This window comes from Scophthalmus maximus, chromosome 3, assembly GCF_022379125.1.
Source record: "Scophthalmus maximus strain ysfricsl-2021 chromosome 3, ASM2237912v1, whole genome shotgun sequence".
Classification (NCBI taxonomy): Eukaryota; Metazoa; Chordata; class Actinopteri; order Pleuronectiformes; family Scophthalmidae; genus Scophthalmus; species Scophthalmus maximus.
Window position 1 is genome coordinate 6,211,608 of NC_061517.1, and position 21,382 is coordinate 6,232,989.

Genomic DNA, 21,382 nt, shown 5'->3' on the forward strand with positions numbered 1-21,382 from the left:
GAATTAACTGACTCAGTCCCGAGTGTTTTCCCATACATGGATTTTCGATATTGACCACCACTTGTTGGTTTTCTTCGGGGGGGAGGACTTAGGTGTCCACATCGGATCAGATCACCTTTATTTCCAGGTAGAGGGAACGAGCCGAGGTCTTCTTCTTGTGTGTTTATCCGCCTGTTCAAGTTCATGTAATTAACAGAGCTGTTAACATCGCGAGCGTGTATGTAATTACACCGTGTTTTGATCTGCAGTCCTCTGCTCGCTGCTCAATGCGGTCACGACCCGGCTCTTAATTGGGCCGTGACAAAAGAAGGCAATTGCACACATGCATTCGCACAAATGGAATCAGAATACATTAAGTTAAATGTATGCAAAAAGGTCAACCTGTAGTGTTAGTGGGCGGCGGTACGAAAAAGGGTCGCGCGGTGTGCTGTAAAACAAAGAGAGGTACGTCTCAATCAGGAGAGACGAGTGAATGAAGAATGATTATTTATTACAGATGTAACAGATTATATTTGATAAGAGAAGTCCTGATAGCCTTTGGCGATTAGACTCAATGGGGAGATATTGTGATCGAGGGCGTCGGCCCCCCCATGGCGTCCAGACACTGGTGGTTGATGACTTGCAGGATGAAGAGATAAGACTTTATTCATCCCACGCAGCGGGAACTCACTTGTAACAGCAGCAGCAAGAGTCAAAGGCGTCAGGGGAGAGGTAGAATATCAAAATATCTAATAAAAAATAGAAAATGATCCCAGATGAATAATTCAAATGCCCGCGGTCTGATTGAGTTCAGCGGAATCACATGAAGAGGCGACGCCGAAAAAGGAAATTCACAATTTCATTTTGTCTGGAGAGCTGCCGGGGGCTGAGGCGCCACATGCAGCCGCTCAGCCCGCTCGTGCCGACTCTGTCGGGGAACACGGAGGAACATCTGTTGTTTCCCGAGCTACTGGCGTAGCGGAGGCCGAGCCTAAATAATGGAGGGAAAGGGAGGCTGCTGCGGAAGGCCAATAGTCAGTGCACCATCTCTGAAGTTCTTCCAATCTGTGCATCGGCAATCAGCACTCTCCAAACAAATTCCCAATTCAAAATGGCTTAATTAAAACTACAGCTCATATTCAATGTGAGCGTTGGGGGATATGGAGGGAGAGAAAGAGAGAGTTGAGAAATGATGTCAATAAATATGATCCCACTTTGCTCGGGCCAAACAACAGTTATCTAATTACAAAACGCGAACCGAAATGAATGTGTTTTTGTAGGCGTGAGTGTCAAAAAAACACTAATTTGAACACGTGTGCAGATCTGAAAATTACAAAGTCTTCATAATCACAACCTGTTAGAGGCTCTTAAAGTGAAGCACCTCCAAATTAGATGAGGGGGTTATTGGAGGCGAAGTAATCACAGCTCAGTGTGTGTGTGTGTGCGTGTGTGTGTGTGTGTGTGTCTGTTTTCCAACATCGGTAATCAGCTCGTGAACCGACAGCCAGGCTTCTCACCCGAGAGCCTGCAGCTCGGCAGCCTGTTAGCCACCGTGCAGTACAGGGACGCGTGGGTCAACCAGCAGCGTGGGTTGAGCCGGGTCAGGTCAGGTCAGGTCAGGACAGGTCACGTCGGGTCGGGTCAGGGTCAGGGTCAGGGTCAGCTTCCTGGCTATTCCCTCGGTAGTGTTTTGCAGTGCCTGCAATCGGCCGATGTGCGTTGGGTCACCAAGTGTGTCAGCACGTTTTAATGAGCCTCACTCTTGAGGGCAGGAGACCTCACATCCTCCGCGCGGGTCCTGGTGCCGATGTGCTTTAATGAGTCCCTCCCTGAGGGGGAGACAAAAAAACCCCCAAAAAACGGAGGAAGTCAGTAATTCTCCACCAACTTTCATCACACTACCTAATTCCAGCTCCTTTCGACCTGCATTTTATCTTCTCTCAACCCATTTGTCTATTCCTGCTCTCCTTCCCCCTCGCTTCCTCATCTTCTTCATCTTCTTCTTTTCTTTTTTATCCTGATGTCTCCTCTGACTCTTCCCCGGTCGCATTCTGTCTCATCTTCAGCGTTGTGCACTCCCTCTCATCCTCCCATGGAAAAAGAACCCCTGACAACATCCTCATTGTTTTGCATATGACACTTTTTGGTAAAACAATAATGGCATGCAGACTGTTAAATACGTATGAACACCTCTTCTACCCTCTCGACTCCCCGCGTCCGTGTGAGAGAGCGACCACTGTTGAGAGGAAATAATGACGAGGATGGGGACGTGTTCGAAAGCAGCGAGTGGTGGAAGGAGATGAGTGGGCTTTTTTAGCTTCTGCGTGCAAATTTATACCAATATCCTACCTGATTCAATGTGATACCGCAAATGATATGTTTCAGAATCCTTTCACCAATGCTTTTCATAACAGGCCAGATTTTTTTTCTCCCGTGCCAGTTTGTTTGATGTTCTCTGTGGTCTGGCACGCAGTCACTTTCAAAAACTGTCCAGGAAGGCTTGGTGCATTTTCTCAGTGATTAGTCAAGATCATACAGTTTGGATGACACTCCTCTGACGACGCCTTTCTGCAGAAGGGTTTCATCGTTTCTTTTCTTCTTTTTTTTTAATCCATGCACTTAAGTGACTCAGTCCATTGAGTCCATGTGGTCTCAGACCAGCAAAACACTTTTGCATCCCTGCCATTGGGTGTTCGCTTTTTTTTTTTCTTTTTTTTTTGAGAACCTGAAATACACTGAAGGCCCAAGTCTGTTGGGTCTCTGTCCCATCAGTGTCGGTACGTCCGATGAGCCTCACTCATGTAGCGTAAGAGACCTCAGATATACTCGGAGCGCATCCTGGTGCTGTTGTGTTTCAATGAGCCCCTCGATGACGATGAGGCTACGGTGTGTGACTACGTATGTCTTTCTCCCCCTTGCTGAAAATGTCAGGACTTCTCTTCATCTTGGCTTTCTGAGTTTATCTCACAGGGGCACAACATAACCAGAGTGAGCTGTATAGCTAATTTTTATCCGCTCGCTGCCTTATTCCACTTCCTTAGACCGGCATTTAAAGTCTCTGTCGACTTTTAGAAAGTTTGATCCACCGTTCATCCTCTGCCCCCGCCCTCTCTCCCCCTCCTCTTCTTTCATCCTCCTGACTCCACTGACTCTTTCCGGCTGATTGTGGTTCTGTGATTAATCCCAGCGACAACAAAAATAAACCAGATGGCCCAGTGTGATGTGACTCACTCACAGTCTTCCTCTCTCTCTTCACCACTGGAGTTTCTCTAAGACTGACTTTCTTTCTTTCTTACATCCTTCCTTGCTGCCCCCCTTATTTCTCTCTCACCACTTCGGTGTCTGATCCCACTCTTTCAAATCACCTCGGATGCTCCATCCACCTCCACCCTCATCTGTCTCTCTGGTCTTTCTTTCCCCTCGGCTCACTCTCTGTCCCCTCCTCTCACCCTCTGAAACTCTTGTTTAAGCTTCTGTCTACCCTTCTCCTCCTCCCAATTTCATCCTTCCATCTCTCCTGTCCCCCCCCCCCCCAAGTCCTCACGGTTCACACCTCCCTCCCTGCTGCACCCAGTGTTCTTTGAGATTTTGTCTTGGTGAAAGAAACTCACATCATGTTAATTTAACACTCTCTTCTCCTTCTCTTCCCGCCTCCTTGTTCCCTGTGGTTGATTTCTTTCCCCTCATTGGTTTCAACATGTTCCCCTCAGCAGGGGAGAAAACTCGGGAGCATCTTTCATGTCGGTTTTCTGTGTTTGCGTGAAACGTAGAGACTCACTGCAACACACAAACTCTCCTCTCATCCCTGGTTCTGTCAAATCTGCCATTCAGACCTGGAATTGACAATCTGATCTGAGGACAGCTATAAGTTCGCCAGCTGGCATTAGTATGCGTCCTGAATTTGTCTCCAGTGGCCACTCGTGATCGGATCTCACTTCCCCCGCTCTATAAGCAAATAAACGCGGCATCATTTTTATTCCTGACGACCAAAAACACACAGCTCTGATGTATTATCCCCTTGTCAAAGGTATTAAGCCAACAATGGCAGCTCACATTTCCAGCAACCACTCAGCCGGAATCAGTCTCATCCCTCAGCCCCAGTCGCCCTGAATGAATCAAATTCAACGGTTTGCAACTGTGTCCATCTTTTATGCAAACCAGTTGCATTACCTTTTTGCGGTTGCTTGAAGCAGCTATTTTCTCTCAAGCTGCAGTGAGCGAGCGTCTGTTTTAGCGGCGTAGGAAACAAGTGCATTTTCATCACGAGTTCCCTCCGAATTCTACTCAATCTTGTCCGTCCAGATCCGTCCTTGGCTGGGAGTCATGCAATTTCCCCGTCGTCCGTCAGCTGTCGCTTTTGTGTCTGCGACGAAAACCCAGATTTGTTTTACCAAGCTCCGTAAATTCGAAACCCCCCCAAAAATGCAACCACGCAACACCGCGGGCGCAGGTTGTGAACGTCACTCGTCGACACCTTGAGAGCCGCGCTGCAACGCCACTGTTTTGGCGCAGTGGTTGGTGCATCGGACTCCCACACCCGCGGCCCGGCCAGAGCGGGAAAAATCCCAGCAACAACCGAGCGAGAAACAAGCTCCCTCCCGAGTCACTTGCTGCCCCTGAAGGCTTGATTGAATTGAGCGTTGCAGTTTGGCCTCTGCTGAGAGCCATTCTAGCGCCTGCTGTTTCCCCTTCAGTTTCCTGTGAATGCACGTTTAGGAGCTGGAGTTCCTTAAGTCTCAGCGTCAGCGTGAATTCTTTGGCTCAAGTCGAAGCATTTTAACTCGGACCCGCACCAGCCGGGACAAATTCACATTTTTTTCCCATTAACTCTGTACGCACCACCTCCAGAAATTGCTCAGTGTTTGATCTGAACACACCTATGATCTTGGACATCAAAGAGAGAGCAGCATGCGATCAGCCGTGGACCCATATTCATCCCCTGCGGTTAGGCAAACATGTCGCATGGCCGCAACTTCTTTCATCAGCCCTTGGTCGCCCCCCCCGCGCTGTAAGAGAAGCTGCTAATGACAAAGACAACGGGACTTTTACTCCTGCACCACCCATGTATCACAGACAGCGTTGGCGGTTTCGACGACCGGTTCCCATTGCTGACCAGATGGCGTATTCCAGCTGTTTGACTTCTTTATCACAGTACAAACGGATTGCTTCCGTGTCCCTGAATACAGACGTCATGCTACATTCATTACAACTCACAGTTTGAGTCCACTCCCAGGATTTAAAGTTTGTATTATTGGAATAAAAAATAAAAAAATCAAAAAAAAGAGGGTTAGGGATGAAATTAATTGATCTCTGAGGGAATACTCATGCAGCAGAAGTGAATATGCACAGACCTCGAGACTCGTTTCAGCTCTCGCTGTGCAGAGAAACACCAGACAGAAGTGCTAATGTTGTTTCTCAACGCCGTTGTTGCGCGGGCGAGTTCGGCAAAGTGGACGAGGTTGAAGGACGCCGGGAACGAATCATAAATTGAAAATGAGCTCGGGGGGGGGGGGGGGGGGGGGGGGGGGGGGGGGGAGGGGGGGTTCTTTGTTTGCCTCCCATAATGATCCCAAGAAGTTTTACTAAAGGGCACAGACTTTCTTCAAGAGGCCCTTGATCCTTTTGACATTTTTAAAATCTTCAGGAAACAACCCAGTGTTTCTTCAACAACCTCTCCGGAAGTCTTTTTATTCCTTACTTTTCCACAGTCCTAGTATTTGATCTATCTGATCTTATTTTTCCTCTCTGTTCTCTTACAACCTCTCTTACAACCATTAAGTGTAAGAATTGAATAGAAAAAAATTAACATTTCTCTGGCCGCTGGAGAAAATCTTTAGGCCACTTTTGGAGCCATACTCTCTTTATCCAAGAGGAGGAGGCTGAAAGTCGCCGTGCAAAGGCCGGGAGTCGATATTTGAAATCCTACCAGTTATCCACCCTAAGATTCAGATCTTTGACAACGGGATTCAAAACATTGACAGCAACGATTATGGTATCGATTCAATAAATGCACAAAAGAATAAAAGCATCGCGGTTTCGCCAGTGAGGATATAGCACAGTTTCCTTCAAATAAAACAACACACATCGCGTTCTGCACTCAGCTTCACAATTCACATTCCGCTGTGTCGTGAAATGGAGGCGACTTCATGTGTGTGTGTGTGTGTGTGTGTGTGCAAATTGGCTGGAATCAATAATCATGTCCTCCGTCTTTGTTGTGTTTGAAGGTTGGACCCTCCTCACGCCACCCGACAGAGTCGTCGTGTCAGGATTATAGATTTCCGCCGCTTTCTGGGTCACTCATTGTTTGCAGGTCGGTTGGTTGGTGTGTTTTGTCCCTGTTCTGCTCGTCTCCTTGACAGTGTGTGCTGCTGGCTGGGCGTTTCCCTCCAGGCACCTGACTCTCCTCCGGCGATCATCCACTCACTTACCAGCAGTTCCCTGAGCACCAGTCCGATCGCCACTTTCTCTCCTGATCGTCGACTCACCACCTGCAAAAAACGACTTTAGGTTTGGTTGTCGGTGTGTGTGTTGTGTTTTTGTACACTGTTTATCTATACGTAGTTTTTGCTTGACCGTAGTTCGTGTTCTCTTGCCGCGTTCTGCACTTCTGAGTCCAACGTTCCGTGATTCCTCACACGTCGATGTCCGGGCGGTGGCTGGTCACACTTGTCCTGTAGCGCATGAATAAAAGGGGAAAGAAGCACGTGTCTGTGTGGGAGGCCAGTGGATGAGCAAACTTGTTCAGACAGAAGTCTAAACACCTCTAATCAAAAAGTAAAGAATTCAATCCACAAGACTGTTATCAAAGATAAGATATTATAAAAAAAACACCTAACCTAACAACCAACACGAGAATAAATATGGCAAGAAAAAACAAACTATGAAATAATAAATGGACGATGGTTCTACTGCGTCTGTGTGAGTAATTTATTAGTGGAACCTGGTTCTACATGATCCTTTAGTTAAATAACCAAGTGCTTTGGTATGATAACAACCAACCTACATATTCTACAGACAAGTAAAGCCGTTAAAGTTATTCATTTAAAGAAATATTAATATATGTTTTGAATTCTCTAGCAACCGATGTGTGATACATTTTCAGCAAAGATTTAGCTCATCTTTTAGAAACACGTCGCAGTGAACGAGAGCAGTGTGTGTGAGTGTGTGTGTGTGTGTGTGTGTGTGTGTGTGTGTGTGTGAGAGAGAGAGAGCAGCTTCATCTGGGTTATTGTAAATTCTTAATGATGTTTGCATGAAATATGCTCTAGTGAATAATGTGCACTGCGATCATTAAGTCAAGATCTACAGGATCATATCCGGCCAAAGTCTGTGGCAAACTTTTCTAAGAGCATTAGATTGTGTTTGACATGGAAATGTGAATCATAAGTATCTATTTAGATGTTAATATATTCACTTTACGTCCAGGGAAGTGCTTTAATTGGAATACAGTGAGGGCAATAACAGTAGCCCATGGAAATACAGAGGGGGGGTTTAAAAAAAATATGCAGATATCCCAATAGTAATAAAAAGATATTTTACAGAAATATATCCAGTAAGTAATTAGGAATTCATGGACACGTAGAAAAGTAAAGTGTCCCTGCGTTTCTACCACTAAGACCATTTTTCCTTCTGTCTTTACCTCCAGAATGTTTTGTGTAAAGCAGATGTGGGCTTTCTGCTGCTCATACTGATATGTAATAACACAGCAGAGAAGACATCTACACATACATTTAATATATTAATCAAATTGCACATGTTACAGTAAAAACACAAGATGAAAGAATTAATATTTGTGAAGCAATGTTTAAATGAAGTCACAAAGGAGCGATAAAGTTCGAATCCTCAAACGAGAGCCTTCAGCTGTGACTAATAGATCTATGAATATTAATTGCGGTGACCTTCAAAAAAAAAGTTCTCCAGTAATGTTTCAGGCTTAATTAACGCGTTGATGGTCATGGCTTGGTCTGTGGACGGAGACGAATCCCTCACCAGAGTGGACACACGACAATAATTAGACTGTTACTCACATGTTCACGTGTTGGAAATTATGGTTATACAGTAGCCACACACATATTACCCACTTTTTCTTTACATTGAGCTGTTCATTTATTACCTTCGCCGAGGAGGTTATGTCTTTGATCCTGTCCATTTGTTTGGTTGGTTGGTTTGATTGTCAGTAGCAGGATTATGAAAAAAATAACTAAGTGGAAGGATGGAACATGGGCCACCAAATGTTGGCTCGGATCTGGACAACAGGGAGGATTCAGGAATCTTCTTTCACTTTCTTTTCGGCTGTTTATTCCTATTTTACCAAATTTCCCCCAGGGAATAATGCATTGGATAATGTTGAAAAAAATCATCAGTATACAGTATCTGGGGGACTGGATATTAACAATAATTTCCAGGAGAGAGAAAACTGGACAGAGCTCAGAGAAAATTATAGGATAAAAGGGAAAAACATGTAAGGAATCAATCTCCCATAATTGACAACTGCCACCACGCATTGTTAGTGTGATTAAATGGTCAATGTCCAGGTAATAATGGACGACACTGTCGGTGTGTGAACCTCATCCTGATGTCCCGCTTTGTGTGAATGAAAGGGGGTCAAAGGTCACCGAGCATTTTAACAACAAAAGGGCGGAATGGTTTCATTCTCTGCTAAACCACAAAGCTACACCGAAATTATTCAATTGTGATTTGTTTTGAAAAGACAAATCGTGGGTTATTATCCGTCTCCCGCAGTTAATTTATCCGTCCATGTGTTTTGACACGTGTTGCTACAACATCATGCCTTATCTTTATTTTTTATTTCATTCATCTTTTATTTAGCCAGGAAGATTGCCATCGGCCATTGAGATACAAAATCTTTTAATGAGTCGAGGACAAGACGGCAGCACAACCACATATATATATATAACATTAAAACACACAATACATAAAAGATATATAAGGCAAATAGTTAAAGAAGAAAGGCACACAGGCCATACAAGTGATTTAAATCAAGGATTATGTAATTCAGCAACATGTTTAAGGCAGTTTGTAAAAATAATCACAAACATCCTACGGTAAAGCCTCTGACTTTGTGTCTTGAGACACTGATGTTGATTCAGTATTTTCTATTCGAACAACATTAATTACTGACCTACAGCCGTGCGTTCACGTTTGGAAAACCCTCAAAGAGTTGACATGTTTTATAACATTATTTGGGGGGGGAAAGGTTTTTATTTTTCCATGGTTACAGTTCCCTTCCTTTCGTCTATTTATTTTTATCATTTACAAATCAGTGCATTCCCCAATGAGTTAACACAATGTGAATCTGCTCCAAAGGACATGACAAGAATTCACAAAAACAACCGAGCGTGATTCATACTAATTCATAATCGCATTTTACTGTTGCTTTGCCTGTAAGTGATTTCAATGAGGTCTCAACAGCGGCTATTGGACTACAGGGAGTGTGGGGGGCGGAATTGTACAAGTGCTCGAAGTTATTGTCCATTAACTAAAAAAAGAAAAGTTACTTTTATCTTAAATCTGCAGCTTTCACAAACCAGTTGTGTCTTTCCTTGGTTTGCTTATTGTTGGTTTCTCTGTACATGCTTCTATCAGTTTTTGTTAGCATTTCTGCATTTGCATTTCACATGGATTACGGATGCACATTCAACCATGGAAAATCAATGTAACATTTTAGTGCAGGGTCTAGATCATTTTCCAGGTCGATTGGGTGCGAGGTTTGGGGAATAATTTATATGATGTGCTCATGTTTACAGAAAGGCCTTTAATATTAAGTGAATTACTATTGCGACAAAACTGATAATAGATGAAACGTATAACAGGGTCTCTCTCCAAATAAATCAGGAGCAGGTCAATTGACCAGACGATAATCCGTTCAGTCATGCCCTCGTGTGTCTCGGCTGCTGGGGGACACACAGACGGGATGAGACAGGAAAGAGCACGATTAGGGACGACTGCCAACGTTCAGCCAAGACAAGTAAGATGGAGGGAAAAAGACAAAAGTTTGCCATGGTAGAGGTCAGCTTTGCAGTTTTGATTTGAATTATGTAAGTGTGTGTGTGGGAACGCTAGAAAAATGTCAGGCACAAAAAATCACCCACACACACACACACACACACACACACAGTCACTGGGTTTGAATCAGAAGACATACATGGTCCCATTTCGACCACTCAGATTTTGTCACTGCTGCCTGTTTTGACATCTCTTCTCCATCACCCATCATCCAGCAGACGGGGGGTTGTGCAAAAAAAAAAAAAAAGGGAAAAGGAACGAGGGATGGAGCCGGATGATGGCGAGAGAGACTCAGTGTATCGGGAGGAGATGAAAGGAGGGAGGCGACAAGCAGCACTAATGGGTTGAAGTGCCGGCTTATGTGGTGACTCAGTGGGCAGAGTAGCTGCGTCCCACCGGAGCACAGATGAACCAGAGTCATTGCCGGAGGGGCAACAGGAGAGCTGTTCAAATCTAAAATTGTGTAAACCTGCACTGCTCCGGGACGTTAAATGGGAATATGATAATAATCGATCCTTCTCGCAGTTCAAAGTGTCCTGTTAACAGTTTCATAGAATCGTCTGTGTGCCGGGCCACTTGAGCCAGTTGCCGTAGCGGTTAGGTTGATCAAACATGTATTTTAGTTATTTCAGTTCATCTGAAGCAAATGATGGCGCTTCAGCTGCTGGACGTTTGTCAAACCAAGAGGGTTGTATCTTTCCAAGTCTTCTATAGATGAGATAACCTCCGTGAACTGTGCGCCTTGTTGCATGTACTCAGCAAAAGGCGGTTTCTGAATCCTTCTAGTCGAGGACGGTGAAAAGTTCACGGGTGTTTAAAGGGCAACGGACGCAGGTGGGATATACGCTGTTTTGGAACGGACATGTACGTAGACGGGCTCGAGCCTGATCGTTAGATGGGAAATGAAACGCTCCGATTCTGGATTTGGAGAGACCAATTGAGAAACGAATCAGAATGAGTAGATCCGAATAAAATTTTGACTTATTGTTAGCAGGATGAACAGACTTTGTCGGTTTGACCCCCGGTAGGAAGTAGAACACCGTGGAGGCGGTCCAATGAAGTAGGTGCCCACAGCCAAGACACTGGTGGTGCTGAAGAGAAATGGAGCACGAATCTGGGACCGTTCAATGGTACGTGACATGACCAGGCATCAAGAGTCGCATGTGATGCGAAACCAGCGAAACCTTTGTGTCAGATCGTTTATTTGTTATTTCGGTCTCATACGTTGCCAAATTTGACATTTGATGGAATGATTTTCCGACGGCCGGACATGAGGCCCTGAAGTGTGAAGTCCTTCTTTCGCACTCGTCGGTGCCAATCATCAGGTTCCCCGGACTGGTACACCCTTCCTCCTGAAGGACACGGTCAACCTGCAACAGGCAAAGAACAACACACGAAGAGAGGCTGACGATTGAAAGACAATCGAGCACAGCATGTCTAGCGCGGCGAACGTGTTGCCAAGCGGCGCCGGGCAGATCGTACGGGGAGGGAGGCTGGGACTGAGGAGATAACCGAGGGAGGGAGATGGCGGAGGAGAAGAAGAAAGAAAAGAGATAAAGCTGGATGCTTGTCAGGAAAAGGGATGATTGATTAAAGAGCGAGGGGACGGAGAGGCCCTGACGGAGAGGGGCTTAACAGACGGAACAAGGAAGCAGAAAAGGACAGACTCCAAACTAAAGCTTTTCAGCGAGTAATGACGAATTAAAAAAGGGCCGTTTGCTAATGTGTAATGTCCCTTTTTTTTAATGAACCAATAAGCCGAGGCAGAGGGCAAAGGAGCCCATTAGAGAAGCAGAGGCAGCGGTGAATCAATGAAGAGAGCGTTGGCTTTAATGGGGCTAAATAGTTTTTTAACAACAGTGGATACGGAGACAAAGGTCAAGTTCGACACAAACACACACACACACACACACACACACACACACGCGCGCGCGCGAGCCCGAGCGCAGGTGCTGTATCACTTTCACCCAGAGGTGTTTGCGAGTCGGTTCATCACCATAAATGTTTTAACGCTCTCTTCTTTCCTCCCCGGCGACAGGACCAACAGGCTGCTCTTTAGAGGCGTCTGCGGTTCTGCGTTGAAAGCAGCATCTGTTCGGTCGCTCCATAAAAGATAACCCCCCCCTTGCAGTTCAAACTATTATCTCCCATACAAGGAGGCGCACTTCCCCCGGCATGGTGCGCCATATCGCACCGCTCTCCTCTTCTTCCTGGGGGGCGGGGGGGAAGCAGAGTTCTGTGTTTAACAACCAGCTGTTTGGTTGTGTTAGTGGCGATGGCTGGAGCGAATCAGCAGGCTGCTATCTGCCCGAGGAGACGGGGTTATAACCAGATTAACACGTTTCCCTGTCTGGGCTTTCAGCTCGAGCGGAGAGAGTGGATGTTTTAAGGCTGGTAATGGCGCTGTACTCAGAGGAGTCAACTGGGCTATGAACGTGATATCGTGCAATACACGAAGGCTGCCCCTCCAGAGTTTGGTTCGCCCACCAACCAGAGGGTCGACGGTTCGATGCCCGGGTCTCCCGGTCCACATGCCAACGTTTCCTTGGGTAAGACCCCGCACCATAAAATTTAACGGCTACTCCGTCTGCGTGTGACTTATGCTTGATAGAAATCGGCGCTGCACGGAAGTGACGGTAAACTAGGGCTGCAACTAACTAACTAACAGTTATTGGCATCGTCGATTAACATGTCGATTATTTTCTAGATTAATCGATTACTTGTTTGCTCCATAAAATGTCACAAAATGGTGAAAAGTGTTGATCGTGTTTCCCAAAACCCCAAGAGCATGTTTTGTTTTGTCCGCACACCAAAGATATTCAGTTTACAGAGGAGAAAAAGAAACCTGAAAATATTCACACCCTATTCCTTTTTGTTTTCATAAAAACGACTTGCACCGAATAATCGTTTATCAAAATAGTTGGCGAGTAATTCAGTAGTCGATTACTTATCGATTCATCAATTAAATGTGGCAGCGCCACAGTAAATATGTACCATATTGTTTTTGGGAAACCAATGCAGATGTGAGGCTGAGGTGAGAAGTAGAAAAACTGGGACATTTACAGTCTGTAATTCGTCCCATCTTTACTGGATTTAGAAGAGATTTTTTTATCAGCTTGTTTGGTTTTTACAGTGCAACCAACCGTGATGTCACCCGTTGTCTTGGATACACGCTACGGTGCTAGATCGTCTTTTTTACAAAATGAAGATCATGCTAGAATGATGAAGTCGCAAACTATCGACTAGCCGAGACCACAAACTCCTCACGAAAAATGTTTACTGACGTTATAAATCAAGTGAGAAGTGGAGTCATTTCCTCATATAGACATTGCCCTTCTTTTTGCAACCGGGGACTCGCCCTCTGCTGGTGAGTCCTGTGAGTGCGTGCGTGCGTGCGTGTGTGTGTGTGTGTGTGTGTGTGGCAGTAGGCGCGACCTTAATGAAAAGTGACGGAAAAAATGACCATCAAACGCGGTCTTGTCTAAGTGAAGACAGATCTCTACAAAGTGATCTGAATTGATAAAAAGTAACCTGAAATCACCAATAAATAATAATAGACTATTACAAATTTGGTTGGTGGAGACAAAGGGGGTGGTATTAATTTTCCCAGTCAAGTGCAATTAAAGAACTGTAATATATATATATATATATATATATATATATATATATATATATATATATATATATATATATATATATATATATATATATATATATAAACTAACACACGCGCACCCAATCTGTCTGATAGTGTTATGGTCAAATTTGTGCTGAACGGCTGAAACCCCTTCTCATATTTAGGATGTCTCTTTTCATTCGGGAGCAGCGGACGACATCCGAAAGCAACGCCAAGACCCGTTTGATCAACAAAAAAAAAAAGGTTTGGGGTCCAGGAGGAAAACGATCAGATTATATAGCTGAGGCCGAGAGGCAGAGAGAGGGATGATGGATGAATCTTTGGAGACGTAGCATGGGAAGTTTAGGTTTAAACATTAGGCAAACTTCTCACAGTAAATGTAAAAAGGTTTCAAAAGTTATTTGCCATTAATGTGAATCTTTGAAAAGTAAGTCACAGGATATAAAAAGAGTTTTCCTGTTTCAGATGCTTCGCATCTCGGTGAGAGGATGTTTCTTTTAATGGGCAAGGTTCACAGCACAATAACAACTAATTATAGTGATAATGGATAAACAAGAGACCAGAGAGTTTTCAAAATATAGGGAAAAGATGAAGAAGTAGGTAAATATAAAAGGATATGTTGTTCTGGAGAGAGGGAGGGAGGGAGAGGGTGTGGGAAGATGAGAGGTAAGAGGATAAATAAGGACAACAGAGGAAAGTGGTCGGTTGAGAGGACTGAGCGTTGATGAAGGGAGTGTGGGCGGGATGAGGGCGCAAACAGGGATGAGAGCGAAGGGAAAAGGGCAGGGGAGGTATACGGAGAGATTCTGAAAAAGGTAGAGGACGGAAGCTCAGAAGTGACAGCAAGAGAGAGAGAGAGAGAGAGAAACAACTGAGAACCACAGTGGAATAAAGAAGAGGTGAAACAAGCAGCTGTGACTAAGAGAGAATTAGATCAAATATGATGAATGATAAAAAAAAAAGGCCATCATTTTGGCTGATGTTTATGAAAAGTTATGCTTGATTTTTGGCTGGTTAAAAAACGCCGGCACTCCACCATTAAAAAAACCCATAAGTTCTGACCAAAATGAAACCACCACGGTGCAAACTTAGAAAGCATGTCTGCTTCATTACAAAAAATGCATTCATTGAAAATGTGAAATCAAAACATCCCGGTGGCCCGTTTGACCCTAGCGACAGAAGTGTTCCTGCAGCGCGAGTCTCGCTTCAATTTTTATATTCTCCGTTGTGTGTTTTGTTCCTGCTTACGTGAAGACAGCGAAGGACAAGCCGTTGACGCTGATCTCGACTCAGCGGGGAGCCTGGTTAAAAATATCAAAATGGCCGACAGCAAGGCCAACACCGCGCACCTGCTAAAAACGGAGTGGGTATGACCTTTCTGAGTAAATGCAGGGTAGATGACATGGAACAAAAACAGCGGGTGCAGTAAGAACAATAAAGAATGTCGAAAACAGGATTTTTCCAAGCATCTCTTTTAAAATATCCATCCATCACGAGCAGGCTTTTGGTGATCGTCAGACGACTATGCGAGAGAGCCAGAATGTCCCGAGGCTCAATTCTAACTAACTGTGAATAGTTGAACAGCAGCAAAACAGGTTGCAGCACCAGCTGCGTGGTTGTCAAGGCAGAACTCAGTCTCTATTTAATATGTTTTGGGAGTAACATGCAATCTCCCGTTCATTCACTGTGCCAGCTTAAGACAAGGGAACATGTTTTCTGTGATGCCAATGTGTTGAACATCTTATAATTATTCGGACAATATCAAATTGTGGATATTGGGTCGGAATTGTGTCACATACTGCAGTCTGACGCACAGACACACAAACAAACACACACACACACACACACACACACACACACACACACACACACACATTCGCAGACCTGTCATGTCGAGCAAGCAAAAATACACGGCCACATACCCCATGAAAAACACACAAACCAAAAATATGAGTGTTGCCAAGGTTTCGCTTCTTCGGCTGTCAAGACTGCACGCACTCATTGTCATTCACATCCTCACGAACACACACGCACACATACACACACATACGCATGCATGCACGCACACACACGCACACACAAGCTCACACACGGAGGGCATTGTATTGACTCACAATTCATTCCCTGTAGCCCTGAGGTGTCGTGTGTGCACAGACAAACAAGCACGTGTGACATGAAATCCAGGAAAAGTATTTATATTTCCTCCATGCAGCCGCACTCGATTGGTCGAATGAAAAGTCTGTTGTCTTGGCGTGATGGATGGATGGATGGATGGATGGATGGATGGATGGATGGATGCAGGAGCAGGAGATTAGACCCAGACTTTAACATTGTCCCTGCATCTGAGAGACAGAAAGGGAACAAGGGATTTCAATGTTGGTTTTGGCCCAAGGCCCCCGATTCAAACTTCAAGTTTTGCGGTTGGGCTCAGCTGCAGATCAAAATTTCTAGCCTGCATTATTCTGAGGCTCTTTAAGGTAATGAGGCTCAGACAAGATGTCTCAGTGTGCAGAAGACTTCCCACTCTGCTTGAAACTCCAACTGGTTTTCACAGGTACACAAGCCTCCACACGCAACCATACCAACACACAGATACGTGCGTGTACACGCGCGCACAGATGACAGATATATCTAACTACGCCAGTAGCGCATCTGTGACAAGAGAGGAGGCGGCGAGGTGAGAAAATGAAAGTAACCAAGGTGCCTTTGGCTCCGTTTTGCCTCCCCACTTCCTGTCTTTAAAGTTTCCCCCTCAAGCCATCACCTCTCTCTGGAACAAATTACCTGAGGATTAATACACACAGACACCCACACGCACTTCAGCTCCAGCATTCAACCTGCCGTGGGAGAAAGGAAACATAGTGGTGAACTTAGAAAATGTATTGCTATGTTTGCCCACGGTAAAACTACATGAGTGCTCCTGCGTCCACTTAAAAGTGTCACTGTGTTCCAGTGACTCACTGAATTAACGTGAGTGTCATAAACTGATATCTGATATCTAAATAATGAACTAAGGTAAGAATAAAACTAAAGAAAAATGGAGGGAAGAGACAGGAAACTGTTTGAAGGAAAGAGTCAAAGACGGGTTGGAAAAATGACAAAGGATTTGGGAAAGCTCATAAAAAAGAAGCTCATAAATAGATAAAAAGAAAAGAAAGACGGAGGTAGGGGACCAGGGGAACATGTTGTAATGCAAAATGAACCTTATTCCAATGTATAATTTGTGAAGGGCGGCAGAGGATGAACGGAAAGTACTGCCGAATGTGAACAGTGTTGTTTTTCTGTCCAAACACACTCCCACATAAATACAGGCCTCCTACACGCGGTACAAACGCACACACACATGTACACACTCACAAGCACTCACATTAGTCTGCAGACGGCGCAGAGTGTCTGCCATCTTCAGTCAGGATTAAACACGAGGTGAAGCCATTTTCCAATGTGCACGCATGTGCTCCGACAGATGGACCGATGCTCAAGGGCTATTTTCATCCAGACTCCAGCTCCATTAAAACTTAGAAAAACACAGCAAACCCTCTACTCTTTGCCCATAAAGACACTGTCCTGCCATAAACAACAACCCCATAGATAATGTGTGCAAACACCTGACCTATAGTTACATTTATTGACATATATAGGTGACATCTAACAGTTGTGTGAGACAGCATTCTTGTTTTTCAGCCGACCATGCCCCAAAACAACACATTCAAGCTAGACTAAGCATTATTCAAGCCTTTTTGTATATCCTCCAATCAGTTGCTAGAATGTTGATTGTAGAATTCAAAACTGTAAATGTAAACGCAAAAAAAAAAAATGCTGTGTGTGGCCAGAAGGGATCATATAAAGAGAAAACAGGAGTGGACCCAACATTGACTCTTGGGGGACACCACGGTAAATGATCGTAAAATGTTTTGTTGAAGGTGGAGTAGAAAAAAAATGGAACAGTGACCAAAGTAACCAGCGTTTCTGATAACTAGTGACCTGGTTGAGAACAGTATCAAATATCTGAAAGGAATTTGGATTTAAAAAAATGTTAATATATGAAATATGTCATCTGTATTTGTATCCCTTTTTGTATATATACTGTAAATGGTGGTGATTGAGCCAGAGGAGAAGAAACACGGTGAAAGGCTGTCTTTAAAGTCAGTCGTTTTAAATGTTTAGTGAGCCGAGTGAAAATTTAAAAACCGCAATACCTTTTTCTCTTAGATTTTAATAGACATTGTGATTTTTCCACACATACTCAGGACTTGATTGGTAAGTGGACCCACGCACTACTCTGTGGAAGCCTCAAATGAAAAGGCGTTCAGAGGTTAACTGGGTTCTTGGTTAGTCACTGTTTCTAATCAAGTCTAATGGATGAATTCACAGCCGATAACAGTCGTCAAAGAAACACTTGACCTCATCGTGGAAACCGAGGTTTTCAGTGATACATACATTAGCTGTACACACACCCAGTAACAGGGTCAAGCTTTACTAAATGATAAAAAACCAAAGACTGAATATAGCTAAAGCAGCTTTAAATAGCTGCCAGGCTTTTTGGAAACTTTTGTTAACGTTACAAAAATGTTACCAGCCATATTTTGATATTTATCTGTAATTTTGGAAATTTCATACTTTCCAACGTGATTCTAAGTGTTTTTCAGATTAGTTTAAAGATACTGTGTGGCTTAATGAAAGTTATTCACACCACATACAGCACAACCAAAGATAATCAATATCCTGCCTGACACTAAAGGTATAGTGTTAGCTATGCTTTTCTGTCACTGCAGTTCATCTCATTATCATGTTACAAGCTTTACCTCTATCATAGGGTCTCTGTTTAAGGATATTTCAAAAATAACATCTACGACACTTCTCTTTTCATCACAATACCAAATTACAAAATACCTCCATTTTGTAATTTGATTGCTGTGTTTATCTGTCTCTCTTCATACAATGTGTCCGGGATTCATTTCCTCTCTTCTTCTATTTTAAAGAGTTAACACAACAGAAAAGATGGGAGATAGAGCGCAGCGGGACATGACGTGATCTGTTTTGTTCCCAGTGAATACAGGCAGGGCTGGTGCTACTTTATCTTGGATATGTGTTCATACAATGCTTCACTACAAAGCCTTGTGCCTCTTGCTTCACAGTTTTTGCAGTAATTCTCCAGAGAGCGAACAATAAACTCCAAACATTAGCAAATAAGCTTGTCAAGACCAAGTCAGTGGCTCTCTAATGAAAACTAAAGCAAGATAAATGAAGTGAATTTTGCCAAATGTGTCCTCAACCAGCCTGTGCACAGCACTCGCTCCTTAGACAGGCACCTAATGGCTGGTCGAGCAAACAGACTTGTGTTGGTAAAACATTATACTAAATATGTTCCTATTGGCTCTTTAACAGTGATTTTGTGTGTTTTGTATTATTATACAAAGCATCACTGGTTTCTACCACACCCCGCAAGTACTTGTAGACTTCTTTTGTGTATTTGGTATTTCTGCTGTGCAAATTTAACTAAACTCTCTCAGGAACCACATTTCCAAATCACTATTTTCTAACTTGGTAAAAATAGATTTTATTGATTGAAGATAGCTTTCGACTTGTAGTCTGTCAAGGTTTCTACATCAAGCGCTCTTTACAGTTTTGTTGTGAGGTGTGTTGGCCATGGTTACATCAGCATTAAGAAAACCGCCACATTTCCAATTAAATCGCTGCCATGGGTGAATTTGCTCGAGTTGAACTTTGGTGACCGCGGACTCACACGGATCTGTGCTCTTGACTTAATCACTGAATGAATGTTTGAGACTAAACGGATCCACAAAAGGAGTGGATAGTACAAAATACGTTCTTTGAATAAAAGGACCTTAATTTTACCCTGATTGAACTTTGAAATGGTGAACAAAATGCGAGGGGGAAGTAAAGACAAGCAGTACCTTCTCCTATTGTAAAAAAAAATGTCTCCGATACACAATGTTATGTGGCTCTAGTGATGTCATTTGGAGCCAGAGAAGTGATCGTGGGAATGAGCACGGGTGTCAAAGTCCTTAAATAACTGATTAAACTGACCAGAAAACAGTTGAATTCATATCAAACCATCTTTGGGGAAAATGTATTTGATGTCTACTTTGACTTTTTACTTTGATCCTTGTCCTAATTTGCTAATACGGAGGAGGCAGAGATTTTGACCTATACTGTAGCCGGCCACCAGGGGGCGACCCAGATGTTGTCCAATTGATGACATAAGTCCTTACAAGTAATATTACAACACACGGCCACAGCAGGGTGAAAATGCTGCTTCGTATGCATGCTCGAGGATGCACTTTATATTCCAGACCTTTGCGCGACAAAGTGTGTGGCCGCGTGTGCACGTAGTGGCTGGCAGCAGCACCGTGGTAGCATTCACTCGCCATGTGTATGAGCGCGCATGGCCATTTTAATTAAATTCAACAGAGGACGGATCAATCGGGTCCAAACTCACCACTGCCATGGGGCTGCCAGAACCAAGGGATTAGTTGATGCACACGGGAGCTCGGAAGGATTAACATGGTTCGACTGACTGACAGGTAGATCAGAAAATAGCGACGAGGTGGGAGAAGATGCGATGAGTTCTGGAGCCGAAGAAGAAAGAGGAGGAGATAAGAGATGTAATCTGTCAACGAAACTGAAAATCTGAAAACCTGAACTGACGGTTTTGTCACTTTAGGGAAATTGAGCAACAAGTGGTTGTAAGAATGTAAAGCTTGTCCTGAAGGTGATGTGAATGGGAAGGGTCATTATATCAGAGCTTAATGAATAATAAATAGCATTGAAATTGAGTTATGTCATGTTTCTGCCCCTGTGTAGGATCTTAATGCCTCTTATAGGCCTGAAAGACTTGGTATTTTCCTTGTGGATATTGTTTATTTATGCTTCGATTCACCCTTATGCCTCCCATACACTAGATGACCTTGCCGAGACACTGAAGAGACTTTCAAAAGACTTCAGTCAGACACCCTCTCACATCTTAAGACAATTTTGTCATCAGTCACAGAGTTTTTAGTCGCAGTCTAGCCACCAGCAGCTTTTAGCCACCAGGTGCCCTTGTGTGTGTGTGCAATGGTCTGTTGAGAAAATGTAAGCCAACAAGAAAAAGAGCAGACGCCGCAGAATGTGGAGAGTGAAAAGTCGTTAAGAGTCAGGCCGTCTCTACCTTAGGTAAGTTACCTATTGAGTTGGTTGTTTTAGTTTTTTTCGGCTCCTGGTGTTTCTCCCAGTTAATTACTTTCTGTTGGACTTTGTTATTTTGTCTCCCTCCGGAGACAAGTATCTTTGTCTTCTCCCTTTATTAAATCTACCCGTTTCCCTTTACCCATCAATCACAACCCTCACAAGTTATGCAAAATCATTATTTTGCCGTGAAGGGAGTATGGGAGAGTCCAAAGCAGACAGGGTTACGCCCTCTGCGCCGCATGATGTCCTCAGTAAATCCCAGCACAATTTGACTGTTTGATTTTGATATTTCCTACTTGGAGGTGGAACATTTGGCACTAGACAAAAGGTCATGCATTCACCAAAAAAACATTAGGAAGCAGTCTCAGGAGACCATGAGATTCACAGCAAATGTGTATATATGTGTATGTACATATATATATATATATATATATATATATATATATATATATATATATATATATATATATATATATATACAGAGAGAGAGAGAGTGAGAGTTAAAAAGAGAGAGAGAGAGAGAGACAGCAGGGCAAAGAGAACAAAATA

General features: G+C 43.8%; 1 long non-coding RNA gene across 2 annotated transcripts in view; it reads right to left on the reverse strand.

Moving 5' to 3' along the window:
* Positions 1 to 469: 469 nt before the first annotated feature.
* LOC118316399 overlaps positions 470 to 21,382 on the reverse strand; it is a 43,854-nt gene continuing 22,941 nt past the window's right edge. For both annotated transcript variants that reach the window (XR_007030527.1, XR_004795189.2), the window contains 3 exons: positions 6,553 to 6,650; positions 6,408 to 6,467; positions 470 to 1,808 (listed from right to left, as the gene is read on the reverse strand). This is a non-coding gene — a long non-coding RNA (uncharacterized LOC118316399). The remainder of the gene's footprint in view (positions 1,809 to 6,407; positions 6,468 to 6,552; positions 6,651 to 21,382) is intronic.